Below are 10,059 nucleotides of genomic sequence, written 5' to 3'. Positions count from 1 at the left end.
CACACAGACACACACACACAGACATACACACACACACACACACGCACACACACACACACACACGCATGGTCCTCCATGGGTCCTAGATGGAATTTCTCTCCCTAAAAATCATCACATGTACAACAAACCATTTCATAGAATTTAATGATGCTTTTCTCTCTGTAAATCCACTTATTTCATATGCAGCTGCACATATTTCAGGAATTTTATTGCCTGAGTATCTAGACACGAAGCAGGATGATGCATCTTACGTGCGTCAAAGCAATTAATACGCTGAAACAGGCTGTACTGAAAACAGGTGGCATCCCACTGGCAATATTTAAATAAAACTTGTTTAACAGTCATATGAGCAATTTGCTCAAGTATATATTTTGCCAAAGAACATATGACATGATTCGTTATCATGTTATCACTCCAGCACGTTAAAGCGCCTGTAAAAAAGTATTCAACCACATTTAGGCTTTGTAAAGGGCCATTCAAGCAATTTAGTATAGCACTTCTCTGAGGTTTAAGATTAGAGTTTGAAGCAGCAGAGGCTGATTTCTTGACACATTTTAAGCTCCAAAACACTGGTTCCTACATTTCCCATAATGCGACCAATGGCCTCTTTTTGTTAAAGACCCCATCTGCCTGGTCAATACTCACATTTTTCAAATATCTTTCAGGCCCTAAATTTGTAACACAGGCGTTATGTTACACGTCTTTAATCTCAGTTCAAACTGAGATTAACCTGATGGCATCACTGATACATCCTCAGACTGGACAATTCTCCTCCAGACAAACCTCTTAAAAATGCAAAATCCATACTGGACTCTTTTTTTTCCCCACAAATGACTAATTTATATTAACAAACAAACAACAAAGCTCCTCCAGAGCCATGGAAGACATGATACAGTTGTACTCCTTATGGAAACTGGCCTTTATGTGTAAAATTGACCTTTATGTTTTACAACAAAATGTATCTTAATAAAATACAGATAAAGCACAAAAAAACGATGGCGTTTCACAAACCTTATTATGACACCTAAATCATCACTGGTGCAACCAGTTATAAGAGGATTTTAAAGGCACTGCATTATTTCCATAGGTGCTGTACAGTATATGTTTAAACTTCATTTATTTGAACGGTTAAAATCAAGTAAATTAAACAGGAATGATAATGGAAAGTAATGCACAGGAGAGGAGAAAACCCCTAAACGACTTGTTCATCACCTTTGCCAAAATAATATAGAACAGTATTCACAATGTCAAAGAGGTATATAGGTTATAGCTTAAAAAATAACAATAATATCATATTGAAAACTGACCTCTACTGGTGACATGTTTGAGAAATGGAAGAGTTGGTTGAGTATAAGTGATCGACTGTATCAAATATTTGCAAAATATCATAAATTGTAAGAAGCTGAATTTCAAAGCAGGTAGCTGGCTCAAGGTCACTGTGTGGCAATTAGGTTGTGGTTATTTTAATGAATTGCAAATGTGTTTGTTAATACTTTATGCACTACAAATGTGCAATATAAACTGAAATGTCAAGGGCCTTGAGGCGACAGTTTTATTATAACTAGTCTTGAGGCCCCTCTCTGTAGATGGACACTGAGGTACAATGTTCTTATTTAATAAATAAAATTGTGTTTAATCAGGACAACACAGACAGATTGGTAATTATGAACTAATATATATGATGTTCAAAGAATGAGTGAAACAGGGGGTCAAAGAGCTTATTTTTGCCTAGGGGCTACCTGCGAGGACCACTGGTGCATGATGTGATACATTTTGGGATTTTTGAATGACAAAGAATCTCATCCTGAATAACAAAAGAACAATGAGAAAAAATGTTATATAATGTATATTTAAAAATCTCTCTCTCTCTCTACTGTTTTTTTTCTTTTGAAATGTGAACCCTTTAACCCGAACAGTGGAGCAGCTGCAAATCCTGCATAAATACATGTTTCATTTTTTTTTGGGCCAGAACATCTGGGACCTCTAGCAGATCCCTCCTTGAAAGGAGAGAAAAAATAACCGCTGACAGCTAAAGTTTATCACTCTACGAACAGACAGATACCACCGCCACGTAATTGCCACCGGGGGAATAGCTCTGCTGGAGCTGGGTCAGTGTGGGCAGGACCGCTCTCAATCAGGAGAGGAGACACAGAGAAATCTATGAAGGTGGTTGGTTAAACAGTTGGAGGTGTGAAACCCAGCTGCCAATATCTCCGGTTTGTCCCGAGTCCCTAATATCTCTGACAGGTTTTTACGAGTGTGTATATGTGCTCGTCTGCAGATATTCAGCACAACGTGGTGTCAGTCAGTAATTTCCTCTGTCTTACATGTTGTAGATATGAACAACAGTGGGAAAAACTGTGTGTGTGTATGTATGTGTGTGACATGGGGAATGTGTGTTAAAAGGAGGCTGTCGAGGAACTGCAAACGCTTGTCCCGTGAGATTAAAAGTCATCATTCTTTCCTCATTGCCCCCCCCTCCTTTCTTCTGACCTACACTACCCCATTACACACACACACACACACACACAGCAGCAGTTTCACGCTGCTGTACCCACAGAAGCGATACAATACAGCCGTTCAATTTCAACCCCCTTCACACTCTTCCCGGCGTCGAACTGTAATCATCATAATTAATATCAGTGATGTATGCACTGCCTCTGCTTCCCGTCACACCCAACATATCCTCACTGTGTGTGTGTGTGTGTGTGTGTGTGCGCATACAACTCCCATGGGGCACGAGAGATAATCAATAGTGGGTTGCATGGATCTGACATACACTGTTTGAGCCAGCATCCCCAGGCCTGTTATCCTGATTCGAGGCAGGCTCTCTGTCACCTTCAGGTTGATCTATACGGTAGCTGTAGAGGGGGGTTGTTTGGAGGGGGGGTTGGACTCACTTTGACTGGAATATCTCGCCAAGGGCCAGTGCCGCTGCTTGACTCATTCTCTGCCCCGAAGCCAGGAGAAGAAAAACTCCCAAGGACGAGCGGTGTGATATATTCTCATCACATGTGATGACCTTGTGGGAGCCTGATAAAAGATCTCAGGTGTCTTGTGTGCTGGCTGTTTTTTTATCAATATGTGAGGATATGTGAGCAATAGAGGCGCAGAGATAAATACTGGAGCGGTGGTTTGCATAGTCAGCTCAGATGATGGACTGTTGGAGTAAAGGGTGCTGCTCCTGCGTGAGGGCAAAGAAGCTCCATGTCTCTTCATTTTAATATTTGATTTATCTGTATACATTTAAATTTGTATGTATCAATGGGAAGTTGACAGAGTGCTGTGTTATTTCCCAGCAACACCATGCTTTACATGAAACACATTTACATTTGAAGCTGTGTCAAATTTCAGGGGCTGGATCCTCTAAAGTTCACATTTCTTGGCCTAATACTGAAAATCATAACGGACTGATGAGCCCTGTTCCATTTTAAAGCTTAAATGCATGGATGCTTTAAACTTTTTCTTACATACCTCACAGATTGAGCTGCATATTAATATAATATTGCATCATTTAAAGATGACAAAATCAAATGATTATTTTTTTTACAGTGAGACAACAATGTCTCCATGAAGCCAAACAGGAAAACACAACATCATATGTTATCAGTAGCAACCTGGATACCGGTAATGAAAAAATGTGACACCATTGCAAACCTGGAGTCTCTGCTGACTCTATAAACTTCTTAGTGAAAAAAAATGAGAAAAACAGCAACTTTCAAAATTTTTGACATTTTGACATTGTTGAAAAGAAATAGTTTGAGGTATAGCAGGGAGCTGAGGGCTTAAAGGGCAGGTTCACAGTTTTCAGGTGTCCATATGAACAGTGAAAGAGGTTTTCCTCACTGTAATCATTCCTCCTGTTCATGCTGGCTATTGAAAAGATCCCCTTCAAATGTTCTTTCAATGTAAATGATGGAGGCCAAAATCCACAGTGTGTCCACACAGTCATTTTGAAGCTTATATGAGGCTTCAGCAGTCTGAGTTAGTCATATCCAGTGGATATCTGCCACATTTACAGTCTTTAGTCTTTAGTTTTAGCAAATTCTCTCTTTGTGTTTCCTCAGACAGTGTTTCCCTGTTTAGCTGCGGTGGGAATATAGTCACAAAAAGAGGGACTTTGGCACTGAAAAGATTAATATTAGCTTCAGATAAACTTTTAAATACATTTTTGCACAGGAAGAAGACTGTGGATTTTGTCCCCCATCACTTCCATTGTAAGTGCATTATGAAGGCATCTTCTAATGGTCTGTACGAACAGGAGCAATGAGTACAGCAAGAAAAACGTTTCATTTCATTTGGACACCTGGCTGTTGTTTTAAGACACCCTTGAAAAATTGTGAACCTGTCCTTTAACTGTGTAAAGGGAAAAAAATTAGACAAGGAGAGATACATCCTTTTTTCCCGCCTGACTTCTCTGCAGCACTCATATGGTATATCCCATAAATCACAGCCTGCATGCAGGTCAGTTGTTTAATGGAGCATTCAGGTGATCCTCCTCAACTCGTTAAGTTGGGAAAAAGCACACACACCATGTCAAATTTGTGTTCAGGTGGTCATCAGTCACTAGTGTGTACTACATTACTATGTGCTTGAACTAGACTAATAGAAAAGCCACTACACCATGGAAATAATGGAAGCAGGTATAAACTCCACCGTTCATTCCTGCGAGCAGCCTGCATGTGTTGTTACTTAGATGAATAGAAGTTATACAGATATATTTACCTACACAATGTACACTATTAATCACACCTGGTTCAAATCATTCCCTTCAGTTCATTCTAAGATTCATACCCACTGGCTATGTAGTGCAGTCAGGTTGTTTTCCTATTTTTTACAGTAAGCGATTGCATCAGCATTCAGAATGAGATGATGTTACGGTGCTGTTTCTGTCTGCAGTTCAGTCTGATTCTAAGTGGATGTTTAGAACGACATTCCTGTGTTAACAACATGCAATAAAAGACATGTCTTTTCAGTTAGAACTGAAATTAGTTGATTAATCAATTAGTCAATTAATCATTTAGTCAATCAGCCATTTGATAATCAATTAATCTTTTGAAGCAAGCCAAAAGGTCAAAACATTTCTGAGTTCAGCTTTCTTATGTAATAGTAAACTGAGTATTTTGGGGTTTTGGACTGTTTGTCAAACAAAACAAGACATTTAAAAACGTCACACTGGGCATCACACTGATGATTTTTTAAAAAACTATTTTCTGACATTTTATAAACCAAATGATTAACGGATGAATCATGAAAATAACCGACAGATAAATCACTAATGAAAATAACTTAGTTGCAGCCCTGGTTTCAAGTGCCAGATAGATGATGAAATACGATCTAGCAAGTCCAGTTTGAGGAATGCAAACACAATATCAGCCCCATAAGAACCAGACCTGACAGATGTAGTCCATCGGGACTGAAAATGGGCATCTGGCGTGACAATATATTGTTTTATCCTGTGTAGCATGTCATAGTGGATGACAACCGACGCCACATCTGGGACGCCTCAAGATGTCCGGACAAAAAGATTAGCATGTCAGAATTTTTCTACCTCCTTCTGCTAAGCACGACAACTTCCACAACGTCTTCCGTGACATTGACCGATAGGTGCACAGAGCGCTCTTCTGTGCAGAACTGTAAACATGCTGAAGAGAAAGAGGAATGATGTTGGTGATGCTCATGCTGTGAGATGGACCTGTGAAACTGAGAAGTTAGTGGCACTAAGGCAACCAGACAGTCACATTATACACGCACACCATACACACTACTTCAGACACCATTGCTTGTTTACATTCTTGTTCCTGGAAGTTGTTCCTTGGCACCTCCCTCCAATGACATCACACAGGTTATGAAAGACAGCGGCTATGATTGGTTGTGTACCAATCATGTCTCTCAGCCAAGTCAGGGCAAGAATATATGACTCTATAAAAGCCTAATTTGACATATGACATCTTATCAGACAACCCTGCAGTTTTGGGGGGTTTTTTGTTTGTTTTTTGCTACAGTCAGGCAGAACGGGGCTTATGTGAGTTCAGTCTGTTTCAAGTTTGAAACTATTTAATTCATAGTACAAGACTGAGCCTATATAAGCAGAGTTTATAAAGGTAATACCTCAGACACCTATCTGCAACAGAGTTATTGCATCATGATTGTTTATGCAGACTTCTCGGTCTTTCAGCTTTAAACAGGAAGCAACATATTGTATATCACAGTTTAGCTGACTACGGCACTTCCTTCACCTCTGAGAAGAACTCCGATGCTTAAAGCTATGAATTAAGTCAGTGATAGTGACAATCCAGTATACTAACTTCAGCTTGAGGACCTGGTATTAAAGATTCATTCATTCCCATTCTGATCATCTCTATCTAATGTGTGGAGATGAAATGTCACAGATCATACTGTAATCTCAGGGTATCATAAAAATCTTGGCAATGTATGAGCAACTTCCTGATGATGCACTTATAACTTTTTGATTTTATGATCCGACCAAGGGCTCCCAAATACATTTTTATTTGTGGTCTGTCTGAGGCTAGACTGTGTCATCAGATCCTACACTTCATAGGTTCTGTCTTTAAAGAGCACCTTGCACGTTGAATTTTTTACTGGATTTACAGTTTATGTATCATGAAAATTATCCTGTGAGAGGATAATGTATGATTTTATTACTTTAACGAGATATAAAGGCAGAAATTAAGATGGAAAAGTTAGCATTTTGAGCAGCGCCCTTTCAACAATGTGTCATATTACGTCACAGTAGGGAGTTCCTCTCCCCATCCCAGCTGCAGTACACTGTGCAGTACTAATTACTAATGAGTCTGAGCTGTCATCATTTAGAGACTTTGTATTTTTTTTTTGCTAGTTTTGTTCTGCATTTGTCATTTTTCATCATCGTGAATAATGGTGTTTGTGAGACAGCACAAATTCCAGTCTGTCAGGACCTGAAGTCCACTTTCCTTGCAGGAAAAGCAGCGGCTAGTCTTAGTGCAGATGAAGAGAGGGACTCACTGTAGACAGGAGGGTTATGTTATTTGTGTTCAAGATGGGATGTCGAAGCCAGAACTGTGTGAGGCTGATAGCTGGTGAGTTTCCTCCGGTAAACACAGCTGCCTCATCAGCTCCGCTTCAGAAGCAGCACTGCACCAACCGGAGATCAGAGATTCAACTCCACGAAGACATGAACTGTTGTGGTAAATCCTTGTTTCTAATGTTTGTAACTTCCAAATCAGTCAGCATGCTGGCCTGAATTGAGAAGAAACATCTGATGAATGTTTATTGTTGTTAGGCAGTGTCACTAATCTGTAAAACCACCAGCTGATGAGGGATAGTGCTAACACAAGATTGGCTCGGGGTCCTAGCTGTATGTGGACAGACATCCTTGTGGTCTTTGTTTGTTAGCTAATGTTAGCTACGTAGCTATCATTAACTGGCTAACTTATCTAATTTAAGAATATTGTCCTTAACAAAATGCCATGAGTTATGTTTGTTTGTGTGGAGTTAGTGCGTGTCTTGTTTTGGAGAATTTATTAATTTTGCGGGTCCTAGCATACATGCTACAGCTAAGTGGTGCGCTGCCAAAACATTCTGGGTGGAACTTGCGCTCTAAAATTATTGTTCCACATATCAGAGTAAGTGGATTATTAAACTATTTTGACAGTTAATTGTTTGGGTCACGGAGTGTATTCTTCGTACGACTGTTTGCACTGAATCATAAGTTCTGTACTGTGATGGTTAGGACTGGTAAAAAAGTAGTTAAAAAATCTTGTGCACAGATGGCTAACTGTTTTCATTAATGTACATTAATGTGTGTGATGTCGTCTGTAAACGCAGGACCCTGAGCTGATCTGGCAGGCCGAGCTAATCTGGTACCTACAACATTATGACGTTAATTATTAACTTAGGTTATCTAATGCAGGATCCTGGTGTCTAGTTACATAAGTTGGTCACTTTGTTTGTTCAGTTAAAACATTTGTAATTTTTCTTCTCAGGTGATGTAATGTAGCTGTGATATAAGGTTTTGGGAGATGCTGCATTAATGACTGGTTTAAGTTGGCTGTTTTTCACATTTTCTTTTCACTATATTGTTTCTGTTCTGAAACAGGTCCAGGGAGGCTTTGGGTGCAGACATGAAGGAGAGAGAGTGGAGGACCTGAAGCTGTGGAGGCCAGCCATCATCAACCAGTTAGCAAATTCAGTCAGTCATTTAATATAACTTATTATTTAGGTCAGTGCATGTATTAAATATTATATCACTGAATGTGATCTAAATATTTTTATCTCCCCCAGAGACTCCATCAGCCCTGACTACTCCACCTCACCAAATACTCTACAAGAGCAGCGCTGCCCTGTCCTCCCCTGGTCTGGGGTCCCTGCCAACAGATCACCAAACACCAGTAAGTCAGCCTGAAACCTGCACAGCCTTGACGGTTTAACACAGAACTTCAGTGTTGAAATGCAGCACGAATGTTGTGGTTCTCAGTTTGCAGTTTGACATGATTACAAGTCAGATTAATTCTATAATTCATACTCATATTTACCAAGAGGCTACATTTTCAGTTTCAGACAGGCTTTGTTTATTTATTTATATTTGAAACCTGAGGAAAAAAAAAATTAGATCATGAATGATTGAGTGATCGGGTATTTTTGAACATTTTCACCATTTACTCATGGTTATTAAATAAAAAAATCTGTCTCATGATTGTTTATCTGTGAATGTATCTGATGTAGAGCCAGACACAGATTGAAACATTTTGAAATAGCTAATTAAACATTGTGCAGTTTTGGCGGATCTACTCTGTGCTTTCTAGATGTTTTGAAAGGGTAAATTAGTTTGACCATATATGTCTGAGATACATCACTTACAAACTTACGTTCAGTATTTTTGTGTGCATGTCTTACCTGATTCCAGTTAAATATATATATATTTTATACCAGTCTTTCAAACTGTCAATCTATAGGTCAGTGGTTGTCTACTGTTACTCTATGTGTTAAAAACACTTATTGATCAGTTTGATGGTGATAGTTACTTTTAAGTTAGTGTTCTGAATTTTGGTGGTGGGATTAAATCTTGGTTTACATTTGTATTATATAATATGTTTTATTGTACTCAATGCAGTTGGAGAATATTAGAACGCACTAATAGTTTTTATTTATATAGATTTATTAGTATTGGCTGCTGATGTCTGCATGCCAACTGATAGTTAGTATCTGATAATTATGAAGCTGCTCTTAACAGCATAAAACATTTTAATACATCCAAACAATTGGTTGTCATTGTTATAATTTTCATTAATTGTCACCTAAATGAGGCCATTGAAACCCTCTGTAATGTCCTCTGTTGTCCTATTAAAAGTCTAAATTAGAAACATATCTCTCTCTTTATCTGCCTCTCCCTCCTGATGTAACAGTGGAACACTGTAAAACGTAGTGTGGAGATGTTACGCAGTGCAAGATACGACTGATACAAGCTGATACTTGCACATCAGTTTCTGTTATGGGTAAGTATCAATACTCCTGCCGGTATTAGGCAACTAAGACTAGTTTTGTTAAAGCCTGATACATGACAGCAGACAGACATGAAACTTTACAATGTTGTGATGTGAACACAGCAGTAGATATCATTAGCTAACATTAGCTAAAGATATGTACGTGTATATACATATCTATAAGCTAATCCCGGTCACTCACCAAGACACCTGCCCAGTCTTCCACTGGTTCTCCTCACACAACTCAATTTCTCTCCTCTGACTGTTATTCCTTCTAACCCTAGTCTGTTCCTGGTCTCTTGGACGCCTAGCAGGCTCATAATTATAAGGCTGTCGTCCGTCATATGCATATGAATAAACATTTACAACCTCTTAAGTGTCAAAACTAGACTAGAGATCCATTCATTTCTTATCACTCACTATTCATTCTTGACTGTTCTCCCTTTTGTTACGTCACTTCTGGAAGTAATGCGGAAGTAAAATTCTCTCACAAAAACAACTCCAGAAGTCACTGTATTGTATATATAAGTATATTGTCATGAACATTTAGTTCCTACATCACTTTCCTACACATTGA

General features: G+C 38.9%; 1 long non-coding RNA gene across 1 annotated transcript; it reads left to right on the top strand.

Moving 5' to 3' along the window:
- The first annotated feature begins 6,775 nt into the window (after positions 1 to 6,775).
- LOC122971664 lies at positions 6,776 to 8,313 on the top strand. The gene is made up of 3 exons (XR_006399543.1): positions 6,776 to 7,187; positions 8,099 to 8,191; positions 8,284 to 8,313. It is a non-coding gene; the product is annotated as an uncharacterized LOC122971664 (long non-coding RNA).
- Positions 8,314 to 10,059: the final 1,746 nt, after the last annotated feature.

This window comes from Thunnus albacares, chromosome 20 (genome assembly GCF_914725855.1).
Source record: "Thunnus albacares chromosome 20, fThuAlb1.1, whole genome shotgun sequence".
NCBI classification, from domain to species: domain Eukaryota; kingdom Metazoa; phylum Chordata; class Actinopteri; order Scombriformes; family Scombridae; genus Thunnus; species Thunnus albacares.
The sequence above is the reverse complement of the archived record's forward strand: the minus strand, read 5'-3'. Positions and strand labels throughout refer to the sequence as shown.